Source organism: Bos indicus x Bos taurus, chromosome 3 (assembly GCF_003369695.1).
Source record: "Bos indicus x Bos taurus breed Angus x Brahman F1 hybrid chromosome 3, Bos_hybrid_MaternalHap_v2.0, whole genome shotgun sequence".
Lineage (NCBI taxonomy): Eukaryota > Metazoa > Chordata > Mammalia > Artiodactyla > Bovidae > Bos > Bos indicus x Bos taurus.
The window spans coordinates 26,593,198-26,612,067 of record NC_040078.1 but is presented as its reverse complement, the minus strand read 5'-3'; the positions used below and the strand labels follow the sequence as shown (position 1 = coordinate 26,612,067).

General features: G+C 40.9%; 1 long non-coding RNA gene across 1 annotated transcript; it reads right to left on the bottom strand.

Annotated features, from left to right (window-relative positions):
- Positions 1–263: 263 nt before the first annotated feature.
- On the bottom strand, positions 264–17,276 carry LOC113888810. The gene is made up of 2 exons (XR_003510063.1): positions 17,166–17,276; positions 264–475 (listed from the first exon to the last, which is right to left on the bottom strand). It is a non-coding gene; the product is annotated as an uncharacterized LOC113888810 (long non-coding RNA).
- Between the last annotated feature and the right edge of the window lie 1,594 nt (positions 17,277–18,870).

The following is an 18,870-nucleotide window of genomic DNA, read 5'->3' as shown; positions in this document are numbered from 1 at the left end:
CCTTTTCCAGGGGATCTTCCCCACCCAGAGATTGAACCCACATCTCCTGTATTGCAGGCAGACTCTTAACCACTGGGCCAGCTGGGAAGCCCAATTTAACAATCTGGGTGGAGATTTAATCTGTGTTCTTGGCCTTAGAACTATTCTCTAAGCCAGATTTTAAAAAATATTTTTGACTGAAAATTAAAGAAAAAAAAAAAAACAAAAAGTACCAATCAAGATAAGGTGGGTTGTGCTGTGATAATAAAGTCTAAAGTATCAGAGCAGGGCATAGCAAAGTTTATTCTCATTCATGCAACATCCATTAAGGTCCCAAGAGACTCTGCAAGGCAATCATCCTCCACGAGAGACCTCAGGGATCCAGGCTGAGAGAGGCTCTTCCATATTTTGCTGCTCCATCTGGGTTTGTGATCTCTTCGTGAAATGGCAGAAGAGGAGGATGGAGAGTCATGCAGCTGCCCTTAGAAGCATCCTCCTGGAAGTAATAGAATCACGTTAGCCACCAGTCTTCACACTTAGTCATGTGGTTCTGCCCGGCTTCTATGGAGCAGGAAAGTCTAATCTCTGTGTGTCTGAAAGTGGAGGAGAGCCCTCAGAGAACATAGTCAGGTGTACCGCAAACATTTCTAAAAATGGGATTTATGTTGAGAAATGTTATTTTACCACTAAAATATCATCTCCCTTATTCTTCTTATTCCCTCTCATCGTCCTCCTCTGTACACCTCAACTCTGTTTAGCTTAAGCATAAATTTCAGGAGGATGTAAATTTATTTTCTTTGATCATTCCATTATTTCCAGAACTATCCTAATGACGTCCTATATATGATTTTTCTTAGAGAATGTTTTGATAGTCAGTAGAGTTGAAATTGGCTTAGAACAAATAGGTTGGCTCTGAATTGAAAAGGACTTCTTTAGAATGTTACCAAAAAAACATGTTTTTAAGAGGATCAGAAGAAATTGTCAAAATAAGAGTTCAATTTTCGTGTCAATTAACACTCCCTCTGGCACCTCTGTCAGTATCACCATTTAGTCCTTTCCCACTGTCTTGCCCTAATGTAGAGTCATCTTCCCTCCCTGGACCAGTTAATTGCCTCTTGACAGTCTGCTTGCCTCCCCAGACTCCATCCAACCTGTATCCCAGGATGAGGCCTGATCTTGACACTCATTTGCATTCATATCTGGTTGTAAATATTAGACACGGTCTCTCAGATTTTCTCATTATTTCCTAAGTGTGTTTTGTCTCTCTGTCAATACTGAAAGCTCCTGAGGATTAGAAACATTTCCTATACTGTGGCATATTTTCTCCCATCCTTGTTTCCTGCCTTCTCCAGCACCTGGCCCTGAACACTGTGTGTTCACACTGCACTCAATAAATACTAGATGAATTGAATTCTCTAGACTATACTAATTATTCATTCAGCTCAAGTCCCTGCGTCTATGTAGAATGATGGATTTCCAGACACCAGGACTGAGGGTCAATTCAAATCTCTCGAGAGCCTATTGGATTTACAGTTCCACAGCACCTTCCCCTCTCCCCACTGGTAAATAGAGGGCACAGGATGATGTCCCCCAGGATGGCTAGGCAGCTGCCCTGCATTTTATGCCATCCCTAGAATTACTCCTAATGGCAGCATGAAAATAAACCCACTTTTTTCTCCATTCTGTCAACAAAAGGGCCAATGAATGTCAAATTAATGACTCATTGAAAGTCCACCGCATCCTGTGTCTGACTTTTTGGAGGAAGTGGACCCCAAGGTTTCCGAGAACACTCAGCAATTTCACCACTAAACGCGCTTTCAGATGTTTGCAAGAGTGACAGTGTCTCCATTATTATAAGTCTAAGACTTTGAAGGCGTGCTGGTGTGTGATATTTAAATATTATCATGGTTTATTTCTAGTTTGAACTGAAAGGGTGAGTAGATGAGAGGAATGCTGTAAGTCTCACCTCTTTATTTGTTCTTTTGTAATGTGATCATGCAGGTACAAACAAGAAATATTTATTACATAACAGAAGACACTTCTAGTGGTTGGGATCAATTTTAATACTCTATCAAATAAATTGGCAAAACAGCAGTGCCATAGAGTGCAAAAAGTAATAGCAAAACTGCACAAGTCATAACACATACAAACTTTGCCACTGAAAGGTGTCTGATAACTCACTGTGCATCATGGGGACATGCAAGAACTTCTTTGAAGAGGCCAGAATCTTCCTAGTGTTGGGTAATTCCACACAAGTCATCTCACCTGGTTAAGGTATATTATTTAAACTGTGGGTTTTTCAGCATTGTTTGTAATGTTGCGGACTGTGAGTACCAAGTTTTCATTTTTCATAGTGAAGTTCAAGACAAGATGTTGGTATAAATAATTCAAATGAGACAAGAAATCCCTCTGGGGGAGACTGATAAAGAGATCCCACTCTTTAAATATCTCTGTAATGTAACGTAGCTGTACAAGCCTGTATCTCTTACTAACTTTTAGTAAGTTCAGTAAAATCATTGTGGCTGTGTACAGGAACAATGTTTCTGGGCTTACAACTACAGAGAGTGTCAGATGAAACTGAAAGTGTGGAATCAATATGAAAAATGTCAGATTCACTGTTTTGAAGTGAAATGCACCTTTACCAAAGGCAAAAACTAAGTTTTATATGAAACTTTGTAAAAGGTCATAGATTAAAATATCCTGGTATCAAAAGTTACCATACAATTAAAATGTATTTTCTTCCAAATAGTGGAGACATATTATCTGAGGGGTCCATTTATTCCTGCTCTCCACATAGAATAATAATAACCAGTTAAAGAATGACAACCCTTATTAAATATTGTTAATGACTGAACTTCGAAACAATCACAAGACTATTCCTTTTTCAAACTTCTAGAACAATTATGTAAGGAGCATTGTTAGATTTAAAGCAAGATTTTTTTTAAAAAATAAGTTTTTTGATTTCTATTCTGGGTAATTAGGATTTCTCAATATTATATCTTCAAAACAAAAAAACAGAGATCAATTGACTAACATGAGATTCAACTGTTATTTGTAACTTCAGATTTAAAGTCATCAAAACAGCCATATTTTGACTGATTGATTTAACAACACATAAATGGTATAAACTTGAAGTTTAAAAAAAACAAACTGATAAAAAATTAGGGATTCAGACAAAGATTTTTAATTTGATAAAAATATTTTTGCTAATACAAAGGTTTCTTTAAAGTGAAACAAATTTTAATTATGAAGTCTTTGGAGTTCTAGGACCACGATTGTATCATATTGGGGCACTTTATGTATAAATAATTATTGTTTAATAGGTAAATCTGTAGAATTCAAAAAGTGCATGATAAAACAATATTCATGATTCGTGTATCATTTTACATTTGCCAGGACACTTTCATATTCCTTAGCTCATGTAATCTTCAGACAATCCCATGACATAGAAAATAGCCTTTTAGGGAGCTTGGGGGAAAATGGATACATGTATATGTATGATTGTTTCCCTTCGCTGTTCACCTGAAGCTATCACAACATTGTCAGTCGGCTACACCCCACAAAATAAAAAGCTTTTTAAAAAAGAAAATAGCCTTTTAGGGCTAGGTGGACCTTAGGCAATGTGCCACAGGACTCAGGATTTTGCTGGGTTACTTCAGAGTAAGAATGATGAGAAATCAGTGGATTTGGGGAAGTGACTCAGGGCAAATGAGGAGTGGACAGTAACAATGGAGTCAAATAGTTCCTTGACTTTGGTACAGAATTCTTGAGGGGTATCATGTGGGCATGGCAAGGAAGTTGAAACTAGGGGAGTCATTTTTCACTCTGGGAGAGTCGACATGAATGAAACAAACCAGATACACACAGAGGAAAGCCACTGTGAGTCGCCCACTGAGAACCTAGTCAAAGCTGGTTACACTGATGTGGTTTCTCTTGGTAAAGGACTCATCAAAGTGTTTTACTCAGAGCTGGGGAAGCTGAATGGCCCCTTGCTGATAAGTGCACAAGAAGACTAGCAGAAATTTCTAGGTAGCTAAGATATAGAAGGAAACGTTTAAAAACTCCTTGGAATAGAACACATTTATTTTAATGCAAAAGCAGAGCAGAGGAGACTGAGTGAGAAGTCTGAAGTCTACCAGGGAGACTTTTAGGCAAAATCACAAAATTGTAGAAATCAACATTTTCTGAGCACCTGTGTTATTGTCTAATATCCTTCAAACTTTCCTTTAGCCCTACAGAAAAAGTAAGTCTCAAATAGTTTCACTCCCAACATCACATGGCCATTAACATAGCCCGTGTGGGACTTAAACTTGTTTTTTATAACCAACACAGTCTTTTCAGTTCTCTCAGCACTTTTCTGATATGTTGTAAGAAAAACTGTAAAGACTATTAATGCCAGTGGAGAATAAAGAGTTAACATAGCAGCCTAAGACTGCTATCCTTGGAAAGACCTGTTTGCAAGGTTGGCCTTTGACTGGCATCTGGGAATTTGAATGTTAAACAATTCCCTAGACGGATACAAAACTTTCCCTAAATGATGAGTGGCCCACTGTGCCTGAAGTCTGTGTAAATACTGTAGCTTGTGCTGAACACCTGCTTTCCTTCTGGGAGTCTGGAATTTTGCTCTGTGCTGGGCAGAGGGTATCTATGTGACCAGCCCACAGTAAACACCTTGAATGCTGAGTCTCTAATGAGCTTTGCTGGTAGATGACATTTCACACACGTTGTCTCTAGTCATTGCTGGAAGAATTAAACATGTTTTGAGTGAATGCACTGGAGAAGACTCTCAGAAGCTTGTGCTTGGTTCCCTCTGGAGTTGGCCCCAAGCATCTTGTCCATTTGCCAATTTTATTTTGCATCCTTTAGCTGTAATAAAGCATGGATATAACTATATGCCAAGTTCTATGAGTCCCAGCAAATCACCAAACCCAGTGGTGGTCTTGGAGGCCCCTGATAGGATGCCCCATAAATAGCAAAAATAGTAGTGATGGATTTCAAGTCATTGAAATTCTGTTTTCCCATTTAGGGTTTTTTTTTTTAAGATTTTTTTTTTATGTGGACCACTTTTAATGTCTTTATTAAATTTGTTAAATATTACTTCTGTTTTGTATGTTTTGGGTTTTTTGGTCATGAGCCTTGAGGGATCTTAGCTCCCTGAACAAGGATTGAACTGGTGCCCCCAGCATTGAAAGGGAAAGAAAACCACTGGACTGTCAGGGAAGTCCCTCACATTTAGTTACTGATCCACATGATACCTGTATAGAGTATTAAAGTTCAACAGAAGAAGGGTAAACAAGGGCAGTTTCTTGCTTACATCTTCCTTATACCCCCAGTTCTACTCCTTATAAAGAACATTCCCAAGTCTTTCAGACATTTCTTCCAAAATTTATATCCATACTGATATATGTGCTTATACTTAATATTTCTGGGTTTTTCAAGTTTAGTTACTATCTATTGCCTTCCGACCAAGAAGAATGAGGATTTAACTATCTTACACCCACCTGCCCCTCCAACACACCCACACAAACTTTTCTCTTTCTCCTCTTTTGTAGTATGCTCTTTTTCCAAGCATGATTTTTGGGTTAAAAAAAGTCAATAGTCAGTGTTAACATTACTATGACTAACTATTATTTACAGCTGAGCCACAAACTGTAGTATGATTAATTTCCTTTCTTACATGAGTTTTTTTTTTTTTTTTAATGGCCTGGAGGTAATTATTTTTATTTTAATTTGGTCTATCACTAACTCTTCTTCTAAATTCTCTGTCAAAGTTTTAAAACTGCTCTTAGCAAGTCAAACAAGTAAGGTAATCTATCGTTTTCACTTCTTGTTCTGAGATTTCCCTTTAGGGTTCTCTATCCTCCTCTCCCACTACAGATGTGTTGTCTGGGAATTATCTGTCTGTGCTTCTCTCCTACGCTGGACATCCTGCTTCACAGCTCCCATATTGTTCCCATTCTTGGTTTGATAAAGCCCGTCTCCAGTAGCCTCTCAGAAAACGGCATAAGGAAGTGAAATGTTTGAGCCTTGCACGTCTGGAAATGTGTTTATTCTACTCTCGCACTTGGTTGACAGCTTGGCTGGAAGTAGAAATCTAAATTGATAATTGTTTCTCTTCAGAATTGGGCAGGCATTCCTTCACTGTATTCCAGTTTTTAGTGTCGCTGATTAGAAGTCTAGTGATTTTCTGGTTTTAGATTTTGTCTTTTACCTAATTGTCTAAAATTTTACAGTGATGCATCTCTGACTCATTGTTCTGGGAAACTGTACTTCCCTTGTACAATAGGGAAGCTCATGTCCTTCAGGCCGAAAAGATTTTCTTGTATTATTTTTTTGAAAATTTTCTAACTTTATTTTCTGTTGCCTCTTTCTAGAATGTCTCTTAGTATAATTATACATCTTAGATTGATGCTCTAATTTTTGTGTTTTTCCATATCTTTGCCTTTCTGGTTAAATTCTAGAGGATTTCCTCCACTTTGTTTTCCAATCTTCTGTTGAGCCTTTGACTATCACATTTTTAATTTCCAAGAGCTCTTTTTCATTTTCTGAATGCTCACTTAAGAATTTTTTTTTTCCCTTATGAATGCACTGTCTCATAACTTGGGTGATATTAAGCCCAGGGTGTTTTCTTTTAATTCATTTTGTTCTGCTTCTTTGATACTAAAATTTTGTTACTAAAACTATCTTTCATAGTGAAAAATTTCCTAAGACTCCTGGTGATTCTCAGATATGTATTCATATTTATATATATTCATATTTATATAAGCAAGGAACAAAAAGCTGGTTACCTGCATAGATAGAGCTTTCTGACCAATGGCTTCACTGCAGGGCTATAATGTGGAGCCTGGCCACTTTGTTGCAAAACCTCAGTGTGTCAGTGATGTAAACCTTTTCTCTCAAGTCAGTCAGTTTCTCTTTGGAGGAATCTCCTCCTGCCTGAGCGCTATAACCCTGCATGCTAGTGTTTTGGGAGTCAAGGAAGGAAGGAAACTGTGGATCTCACCTTCAAATATGAGGATTTTCATTTATTTCCTGCTTTAAAAACTTTGCACTATATCAAAAGACAAAACCACACTAGTAATTCAAATAGAGGAAATTTTAATATAAAGAAATGTTTACTAGTTAAAAATGGTTAACTACTTTTTTAAAAAAGCATCTAAAAGCTCCAGAACTAGAAAAATAGTTACTAGCTTTAGATTATTTAGACAGAGGAAGTATGGACCATAAAGGAAATGGGACTAGGAACTAGCAGAAGTACTCTGCTCCCCATTCTCACCACACGCACAAGCTGAGATTTGATCTCCTCAAAGAATACACAGCTGCTACAGGAACACGCAGCCTCCCTGGGGCAAAGAGACCTTCCAGAAATAACCCATAGAGGTGGCCTTTCACTGCAGAAGGCACGGATGGGCTAAGTTGTTGTTTAGTTGCTAAGTCATGTCTGACTCTTTGGGGACCCCATGGACTGTCGCCCGCCAGGCTCCTCTGTTCATGGGATTTCCCAGGCAAGAATACTGGAGTGGGTTGCCATTTCCTTCTCCAGGGGATCTTCCCGACTCAGGGATCGAACCTGCGTCTCCTACATTGGCAAGTGGGTTCTTTACCACTGAGCCACCAGGGATGGACGAGCTCCTGTAGAAATGGTCACTAGGTGGAGGCAGTGTCTGGAGGGCCCAGCTAGAGCTGCCATGGAAGTGGCAGTCAGACAGACAGCATGGGCTGAGTGTAGCTGGAACCGATCATGAGGGTCACTGAAGGAAGCACCACTAGACGCCCCCACATAAGTCCACTAGCTCCCTTACAGAATGAAATGGCAGGAGAAACAGATCCAGAAGGGTTGCAAGCACCTCTGTGCTGCTATCACCATGTAGAGTCATTCCAGAACCTTCTATTGACAAAGCCCAATATCAAGCCAGTCAGGTCAGCAAAGAAAAATGTTCATAACATCCAGCTTCCATGTAACAAATCAGGACAAAGAAGGGTAAACCGGCGAGAGACAGTAGACGGATAACTGCACGCCTGCCCTACCCTGGTCAGGCATCTCTGAGCCTAGAGCCTCTTTGTCAATGTCGAGAGCACACACCTGTCTCTTGCTGTCTCTTGCTGGCATAGGAGGAGAGACCTGTGGTCTGACTGCTGCTCACACAGACTGTGAATCAATGCTCCTCTTTTCAGCCCCCACTGCTGCTGCTAAGTCGCTTCAGCTGTGTCCGACTCTGTGCGACCCCATAGATGGCAGCCCACCAGGCTCCCCCATCCCTGGGATTCTCCAGGCAAGAACACTGGAGTGGGTTGCCATTTCCCTCTCCAATGCATGAAAGTAAAAAGTGAAAGTGAAGTCGCTCAGTCATGTCCGACTCTTCGCGACCCCATGGACTGCAGCCTACCAGGCTCCTCCATCCATGGGATTTTCCAGGCAAGAGTAGTGGAGTGGGGTGCCATTGCCTTCTCCGTTTCAGCCCCCACTCCTCATCCCTAAGTTCAGAGGTTTTTGGTACCTCTGATCACCAGGCGTCTATGAGGCTCACTTGAGCAAACTGACCTCCCGTTGTCACTTTCCCCATTGCTTATGGAGATTTCTATTGCCTCCACACCATTACATCATTTACCTCTTGTCTATCCACTTTATGAGACCCAAAGTCTTGTGGACATCTGTCTTCCACTTTGTTTTTGTGGATTTATGGCTTTTACAAAAAATCCAGCCACAGTTATTTCAGGTGAGGTGAAAATAAGTATATTCTTCAATTCCCCATGTTTAATCCACCCATCTTTTACTGAAAGTTTAAATATTTATTTATAAAATCAACAAAATTAGCTAAATTAAGCAGCGATTAACAAATAATTCTTAGTTTGGAAGGGACTGAGTTTATATCCATAGGTATATACTTCTTCAAACCTTACTTTATAACTGTCAAAATTAGTCTCAGAAACAAAAGCATCAAAATCAACTTATCATATCTGTTCAAAATGCACATTCTCAAATCCATCCTAGATCATACGCATGAGACTCTTGAGAGGTTGAGCCGACTAGTCTGCATTTTAAACATGTTCCTCAGATAATTAAAACAGCTCTAAAGTTTAAGAACCACTGTTCTATTTTGTATTATTAATGAATGATAGAATACTTTGATATTTTGATGAAAAGCTATATTTTATAAAGGAAAAGACCACTGAAAAACCACTCTCAAGTAAATAATATCTTGTTCATTTTCTTGCTTTTTGACCTAAACAGTCTTAAGTACCATCATTCATCTGCTGTTTGCTACCTGAAACTGAAGGAAAAGATCCTAAGAACTCATGGATTCCTAAGATTCAGACACATGAATGTGACAGTGAATGGTAATGCCTCTGTTAGACTGTGGATAAAAATGAACACGTGTTCCAAGGCCTTGATGAGCTAAACCAGTTATGCAAAGTGAAACTCTTTGCATAGTCTTTTGTTCCATTCCTAATCTCTAGTTGACTGTACAGTGGGAAATCAACCTCCGGGGGTTCCAGGAGGGCCTGAAGCAACCTCCACCAGGCCTTAGCCACACAGAAGTAGATTTTGTTCTCTAGCAAGCTCCAGGAGTTGACAATGGACAGGGAAGCCTGGCGTACTGCAGCGCATGGGGTCACAAAGAGTCGGACAAGACTGAGAGATGGAACTGAACTGAAGGCAACTGGTACTCAAGATTGTTTCCTTTTCTTTTAAAATGATTACATTTATGCTCTTTCTGATTGTGAAAGCAATATGTGCTCATTGAATAAAAATTAGAAAACTAAGACGGATTGAGAAGAAAATATAATTTACCACAATCCCAGAGATAACCAGTGTTAACATGTTCATATGTTGCTATCTAGACTTTTTCCTGCACTTATGTATTTTACATTGTTGAGATAAGGCCTTTTAGTTGGGTCCTCTGCTTTTTTCCACTTGGTATTTTGTAAGCATGTCTCCTCATAATGTTAAGTTCTTCATAAACTCTTTTAAAAGTTGTATATTACTAGTTGTATATCTATGCATTCATTTAGCTACTTGCCAACTGTGGGATAATTGCAATGTTTCCAACTTGTTACTGTAACAAATAATATAATATGAGGCTTTGCATATACATTTTAGCCTACATTGCTAGCTTCATCTAAAGGATACATTCCTAGAGGTGATGAATATTTTTTTTTTGAGGTGGTGAATATTTTAAGACTTGATAACTGGCACACTATTTCCCAGAAAACTTGCCTCAATACATACCTCTACCAGCAACAGAGAAGACTGCTCTTCTCGCTAACATTTCAATAGGTCTGGATATTAAAAATATTTTCAAAAAATGATATATGCATATTGTTTCAAAAAATAAACATTATCAAAAAGTATAATAGAAAACACTAGTCTCCTGGCTCACTGAGCACCCTTCCTGTTCACAGCCCAGGGGCACTCAAATTTTTAGTTATTGTTTTAGACGCTTGCCTCCAGTATTACTTTTATTCTGTAATTTCAAAGCTGTAGGCATTATTCACTTACTGTTGTGACATGTTAGGATTTGGCTCATTTATATCAGTTGCCCCTGCCCCACTTGCCATTCCCATAACCTTCCAATAAACATATCGCTATATAGTTTGGTAATATTGTTCAGTCGTTAGTTAAGTCATGTCCAGTTCTTTGGCAGCCCCATGGATTGTAGCCCACCAGGTTCCTCTGTCCATGGGATTTCCCAGCAAGAATACTGAAGTGGGTTGCCGTTTCCTTCTCCAGGGGATCTTCCCAACACACAGATCGAAACTGCATCTCCTGCATTGCAGGCAGATTTTTTCTTTTAACCACTAAACCACCAGAGAAGCCCATGTTTCATTTAGCCAACAGTAAGTCAATAATTAATTATTAAGTAATATGACAATGATATCTCTGTGATTATCATTAATATATTTATTAATACTTATGATTAATTTAATATGAATTATTATAACTGCATAAATACTATTCACTGCAGACCCTTGCTGTGTATTAATATTACAGTTACTTTCCCTTCCCTTTTTGTTTGGGCTGGAGTTTCTAGCTGTCCTTTTCTTCTTGCATTGTCTTCTTTGTCATTGTTCACATTTTTAAAAATTACCATTATATCAGGTATTATGTTAAGTCCACCATGATCATGAAGATCTTTCTGCCTCAGTTCTTCACAATCCTGCTTCAAGATGGATCAGGAATCAAAATATTCTTTAAACAGCTTTCTACTTAATCCTCTGGGTTTTAGGGTCCGAGTCTTCTCTTCCTTTTGGTGTATAATCTTTCTGAGAGGGGATGCAGATGTGTTCTGCACCCTACGGTGGCTCAGTGGGCACAAAAAGCTTTGGCTAACTCCAGCCTGTTACATCCAACACCACTCTTCTTCAAGAATTTTTTTGAGATCCTTCACCATCAGATAGCCCTCATCCAGTGGTTCTCAACTGGGGGCAAACTTGCCCCCCAGGGAACTTTTGGTCATATCTGCAGATGTTTCTGGTTGTCACAAGTAGGGTGAGGGGTTGCTACTGACTTATAGTGGGTAGAGATCTGGGACGATGCTGAACATCCTCAATGCACATGACAGCTCCTACAACAATTAATTATTTATCATTTTAGTAGCACAGAGAGGACATCAACATATATATTCAAATTGACATAGTATATTACTCAATCTCAATCTCTTAGAGATTCCGTTTCTTCATTCATACAATGGGATGAACACTTAGGACTAGATGAGATAATGTATAAACAGAATCCAAAGCATAAAACATTCTTCATAATTAGCCAGAAGGTTGTTAGAAATCAAATACAAATGGAAACCAGACTTGAAAATTAACTGAGTAGACAAAATCAGTTCAGTTATACAAGCAAAGCTTAATTTAAGCTTACTTTGCAAGACAAGTCTGGCTAACTTGACTTTGGTCACTTCTTCGTTTTGCTTCAAAAAACCATAAGTGAAACTTTAATTGTTCCCTTGCATTTATATGAGGTAAACACTAATAACCAATTATCTTCATTTAAGAAAATTATATTAATAATATTGTAACAATCACTGTGAAGAGCAAAGATTCACTGCTTCCACCCACAAAAGTTGCTTTGTTACAGCATTCCTCTGAGCCTCATTAGTGTTTTAGTCTGAGTGCTCTTGGTTTGCAAATTGCCTTCTTGGTGTGTGCACAATAAATTTTAACTAATTACCACTTCAGTGATTCATTGGTTTTACTTCTGTTTTTTTTTTTTTCCCCCTAAACTCTTGACAAGTTATAATTTTAAAATGTGATGGTTTGACAGATTTTAATGTACTATCTTGTTTACATGTCTTTGTACAGGTAAGACTGAAATATTTTCATAGGCTTATTTTGTAATTTGCATTCATTCTGCTAAATCCTTTACTAACATTTATTGATATTCTATGTTTTCTATAACTCGAGCACTCTGGCCCCACCAGTTTGTGACTGTAAAATAGAGCCTCATTTACTATAATACCCAAATTATTACTCTGAATTGCTGTCTCAATAAGAAATCCATTTGTATTTCAGCGATGTTCAAGTATTACTGGGAGTCGCTTGAATTAGTTGAACATTGCTCCTCGGCCCTTGCTGCCCCCTGCTGGGAGAGCAGGAACTTACACTCACTCTGCACCAGAAGGGTGGCACTTTGGGGTTTACCCTTCCTGCCCTCCCTCTGGAAGACCCTACAGGTTTTACGGTGCCTCCCACGCCACCATTCAGCACCGGATGGCCGCCAGTGGTGTCCAGGATAACATGATTGAGCCCTGAAGGCCTGTGGAGATAAAGCCCAGCTGTTCACCTCCCTGTACTCTTGTACTCTTGCCCTCCTGCCACTGGGGTAAGAATTGCCCAATCCTTCCTGGTGGAGATCAGTCCTCCGGATATGATGAAGACCTCAGTGTTCTTTAGTTACTTGGCTGATTTACTTGGCTGTGTCTGGTCTTAGTTGCATCATGCAGGATCTTTTGTTGCCGTGCACGGGACTCTAGTGGCATGCCAGCTCAGTACTCGCAGTGCACCGGCTTAGTTGCTCTGAAGCTTGTGGAACCTGTTTCCCCAGCAGGATTGAACCCACCTCCCTGTATTGCAAGGCGAATTCTCGACCACTGGACCACCAGGAAGTCCCGAGACCTCAGTATTCTTGTTGCCAAGGTCACCATTATCTCCGCTGAATGAGTCACATTTTGTGAGATCCCTGTGAAGAATTTCTAGGGCTGGGACCTGTGTCTGCCCACACAGACACTTATAAAAACCCAAATCTTGATCATCTATTTCCACATTTCAATCTAAGTTTGACCCGGGAGAGAAAATGCTCCGTAAGTTTCAAGCTTATCTAATAATAGAAAGACCTTAATATGATCATGAGAATCCCTACAATTTTAAAGTTTGTATTTAAATTCACAATTTAACTGGGTCTTGATTTTTTTTTCTCTCTTAAAAGCAAAAACACAAAACCTCTAAAGAAGCTTTCTTAGAACTACGAGAGTACTAACAAATCATATGTGTGTCTGAAATAAATGTGAATGAGTGCAAATAAGGAAGCTATTTCCATACATGGCACTGGGTGCCTTGCTTCTTCATTCAGAATGAAGTTGCAATTGGCCAGAATCAGTTACATTTCTATTTCATTCTGTCATGGGAGTAACTAATGTTCTGCATTCAATTTATAATTATTATTCTAAGCCACCATCATGAATTTCTTTTTGTTTTCATTTTTATCACTGTCACCATAACTATCTTTTAAAAAAATTGATTGGAGTATAGATGACTGACAATGTTGACTTAGTATCAGGTGTGCAACACAGTGATTCAGTTATACAGATATCCACTCTTTTTTTTCTCATGCAGATTATCACAGAATGTTGAGCAGGGTTCCCTGTGCAGTAGGGCCTTGCTGGTGTTCTGTCTTATACATAGCAGTGTGTGTATGTGTTCACTCCAAGCTCTTGATTTATCCCCCCTCCCCCGTCTTTCCTCTTTGGTGGCCCTAAGTTTGTTCCTGATATCTGTAAGTCTGTTTCTGTTTTGTAAATAAGTTCATTTGTATATAAATTTATTTCTTAACTCTTTTTAATGAAGGAGTAACATTTTGGTCCTCATAGCTGTGTGTGCCCAAGTTGCACTCACTGGCCAATTCTGCCCCTGGCCGGTTCCTGACGGGGATTCCCACGTGTCAGAGACTTTAGTCTCCTGGGGAAATCACTCACCTTCTCCAGACCTCTTCTCAGAGGCAGACATTCGCTCCTCTGTTCCTCTCATTTTCTCTCCTGTGGTCCTCCAGGTCTTTTTGGCTGCATGTTGAAAGCTCAGAGGTCTGGCTCCCCCTGCTCCACACCGAGGCCCAGCCTGAGCTCTTACTGCCCTGAGGAGGAAGTCTCTCCCCGCCTCTGTCTACCTCCCCCATCTCACCCTGTGGACACTCAGGGAGCAGAGGGCAGTCTGCAGTTTTGGAACCTGGTTCTTAGATCTGACTGGTTTTGTGTCCTAGCAGCCGGACTCCTGCCTAGAACCAAAGTACGAGTTGGGGGTCCTGCTGCTGCTGCTGCTGCTAAGTTGCTTCAGTCGTGTCCGACTCTGCGCGACCCCATAGACGGAAGCCCACCAGGTCCTAGGTGTCTTCTTTCGTTGCCATTTGGGCCTGGATCCCTGTCCCGTAGCCCATGCATACTCAGATCTCCGAATGTCCTCTGACCATGAGGATGGACAACTGTGGCATCTCTGCTTTGGCTGCTCATTCTTTCTGAGTCTACTTCTGGTCATGCCTGAACTCACACTTCCTTTCAGGCAATGGACTTCTTTATTTGTGTACTTACTTACCCCTGTAACCAGCCTGTTTCTCCCACCCTGATTCCGGGTCCTGGCCCCTTCCCTGCTCTGTTCCATCCTCCTCCAGTTGCCCCTCCTGACTGGGCCTCAAGTTCTGATGTGGACAAGAGCTCAGTTAAAGGGATACTGAGGGGCTGGAACAACCAGGCCCAGAGAGTATGCCTTAATGGATTACTGTGTGAACTGCAGACTGAGATTGACAGGGGCCGGACCGTCTTCATCTTTGTAACCTGAGTTCTTTGTGCATTCACTGGATAAATTAATATTTATTTGAGAAGTGCGTATTCAAACAAATGAGCAAGCAAACCTGAGGGAGTTCCCAGGTAGAAGTCTCCCAAACGCTCTCCTTGGCCCTGCCCAGTTCAACGTTTTCATCAGTGGCTGCATGCTATGAAAACCCAGTAAATGGTACTATGGAGGATATGTTTATCAAATTGCAAATGACAGAATGTGAGAGATTATTAATACCATATTTCACCAACTCTAAGATGCACATCCTAACGTGTCTAAAATCGAATGTATCATACAGTCAGTTGCATGTCATAGTTTAATTGGCAATATTTCTTCTTTGTGGTAGTTTTTAAAAATAGTGCATCTTACAATTAAGAGTCTTATACTCCATGAAATGTGGTCTATTGGTTGATGTAATACAAATAAAAAATTATCAATAGGCTAGAACAAATAGGAGTGACTCGAACAGGATGGAATTTTGTAGTGATAAACAAAATAGTCCTGCACTTAAGTTCAAAAAATCAATTGCACAAGTATAAGATGAAGACAGCTTGGCTTCAATTCAGTTCCTGTCACAGCAGCGGGAGTAAGTTTGAGTAGACACTAACAAAGAGTCAATACCAGTGGCGCTCTGCAAAAAGCTAATGCAACTGTAAGCTGCGTTAATAGAAATATAGTTTGCCCAAACAGGCAGTAATTTTCTTTGGTTAGACTGAATTTGAAATGTTTTATTGCCAGATTTTAAGAGGCACATTAGCACACTGGAGTGTCTGCTTTTATTGAAATTAGGCTTTGGAGTTAAGACTTCGATCTACATTGAGAGATAACTTTCTTTCTTTCTTTCTTTTTTTTTTTTTTTTGAGAGATAACTTTCTAAGAAACAGTTCAAGTAAGTGTATTATTGAATTTATCATAAGAAAATTGTTGGGTGTGTTTTTCAGGAAGACTCAGAAAATTTTCTTTCATTTCCAGATACAGGCATAGCAGTGTTTCCTATTTTGCTCTTAAGGACATTAAATTGTATAACCACCCATATTTTCCGTTTTGCTTTGGTTGTCAGCAAGTTTAAAAGGCAAATTTAGGAACTACACGGGGCTAAGTTCAGAGAACCGAATGGCACATATCTGTGTACTTGGGTTGGTATTTCCTGCATTTATTTTCACTTCACTAATATCTCCATTGCTTTATAAACCTGCTGTTATCATTTATGGCTTGTAAACTTCAAGTCTCTTTTGGAATACATTGGTAATATGAATGAATAAACAAGAAAATAACTAAGTGGAAAATGGATGCATATTCAGAGGAGAGCAACTTGCAAGGCAAGTGATAAGGAAATCATTCCTGAGAGACAGGAGTGAAAAAATGGGAACTTTTTATAAAGCAAAAGACTTTTGGGGACTGGAGAGCAATCCTACCAATGTTTACAAATTGGAATACTCTTGTGTCAGAAAGCTATGGAATACATTCTATGCAACTCTAAGTAAAATCAGTGGAAGTTAGAGGGAGATATATCTATTTTTTTATATAGAAGAATAATTTGCTAAAAAATAGGCCCAAAATTAGAACAGCTGCATTGTGAAGTAATATGCTCCCTGTTTTTGGAAGTGCTCCGGTGGAGGCTGGAGGACCACAGTTCAAGGATGTGAAAGGTGGGATACCCAAAGAAGCTCCAAATACCACCTGCCGGTGAGTCAGCGTTTTGGCGCGATGCGGGGAGGGGAAGTCACCTGCCAAGGGACGGGTCTCAGCTGAGAACCCTGCCTTGTGGGCCAGGATTCAGGGAGGCCAGGGCCTGTGGGGAGAGAGGCCACCACCCAAGGAGGGTTGTGCCTCTGCCCCGTGGGGCTATTCTTCCCAGCACACTGAAAACAGCACAAAAGGAAATCTGGAGCACAAAGGTTAACACTGAGCCGCACGGGCCCCCGACTGGCCTTCCTGCTCCGCGCCGTCCTCTCTCACACGGTCTCACGGGGGGCACAAGAATGTGGCACTCTTAGTTCCCCAGGGGTCTTTTCTCTTCCCTTCCCCGGTTCAAATTCCATTCTTCACTCCGATTGGCCCACAATTACCTCATTGTTCCTCACTTGTTAGAAAATCACATCCGCCCCCCGCCCCCCTCCTCTCCCAATCCCTCTTACTCCAGAACGGCAGAGAGTCTTTCCCTGGCTGTGTCTTCTTCCCCTCAAGTTCACAGCTCCCCACTGTCCGCGACCTGCTGTCCCAGGGCTCCCAGCCCGCTCTGTCCTGACTTCATTAGCCATGCAGATTTATGCAGCTCTTCTCCCCGTCCCCCACAGCTTCCCTGCTAAGCTAATATTCAACGTTTCCCTTCTCCCCGCTCTGCTTTCAGCAGACTATACTCCAAACTGCCTCAGACCCTCTCTCCCAGCTTGGTGGGGGCAGCCAGGGTGGGAACAGAGCTGGCTAGCGGAGGGGACAGGAAAGCCCCCCGGCCAGCTGCTGAGAGATGGAACTGGGAGGAGGAGGGGAGGCAGTAGCGAGTGCCACCGGCAGAGGCTGGAAATAGACCCGGCTGCCTCCTAGGTTCGCAGGATTAGGACCCCCTTCCTCCTTCTCCATTCCTGCCATCACTCCAAAATAGCCAAACTGCAAATCTCACAACCCTGTGTGGCTTCTCCTGTCAAAGCCACTCAGCATGTTTATCTTGATGTGCTTTTTTGACAGACACAAAGAGGAGGGGGAGGAGCGCTGCCTGTCTGTCCTCCTCCCTAACCCACCTCCCAGGGCAGCCGGGCCCAGCCAGCAGGATCTACGGCCTTGGGATGATTTACAGTCAGAGACCTCAGAAGGCTGGCCCCCAGCTAAGGCCATAAAATTGGTTTCCAGTGCTGTTTGATAGTTTATGGTGAAGGGTAGATGCTGCTTCCTGACCTGGGGCTTGTCCCTTCATTACAGAGCGCCCCTAGTTGCTGTTCTTCTCATAAGGTCCACAGAGGTCTGGAGTCCAGTCACAAATGGATCCTGTGCCCTGGGTCTTCACACACCCAGTCTTCATTCAACCAGGGCCTCACATGTCCAGGTCCTTGCATGCCTGAGTCCTTATGTGCCTGGCTGCTGGGCAGAAAGACAGAGGACAGGGTCACGGAGTACGCATGTAAAGCCCCAGTATCTCCTGTGTCATCAAGTTCTCCCTCCACTGGGCCATTTGCAACACACTTTTGTTCCATCTTTAAAAAAGAAAAAGACACATGGAAAGATGCTCTATATTGTTAGCCATGAGGGAAATGCCAATCAAAGCCACGATGATACATAACTTCACACCTACTATTGATAGAATGGCTATAATCAAAAGAATGAATTAAAAAGTGTTGGGGAGGATGTGGAGAAATTGGAACCCTCCCACACTTCTGGTGGGAATGTAAAATGGTACAGCCACTTTGGAAGCAGTCTGGGAGTTCCAAAAAAAGCTAAATGAAAAGTTACTTCATGACCCAGAAATTCCACTTCTAGGCATACATCCAAGTAAAATGAAAATGAATGTCCACGCAAAAACCTATACATGGATTTTGTAGCGGCATCCTTCATAATAGCCAAAAGGTGGAAACAACTCAAATGTCCATCACCTGATGAATGCATAAGTCAAATGTGATATATCCACACATGGAATATTATTTGGTAGTAAAAGAAATGAACTGCTGATACATGCTACAACATAGATGAGCCTTGGAAACTATGCTAAGTGAAAGAAGCCAGCCACAGAAGGCCCCATATTATATGATTCCACTTATAGCAATGTCCAAACAGACAAATCTATAGACATAAAGAAAATGAAGCTTAGTGGTTGCCAAGGGACGAAGGAGTTGGGAAAAATTGGGAGTGACT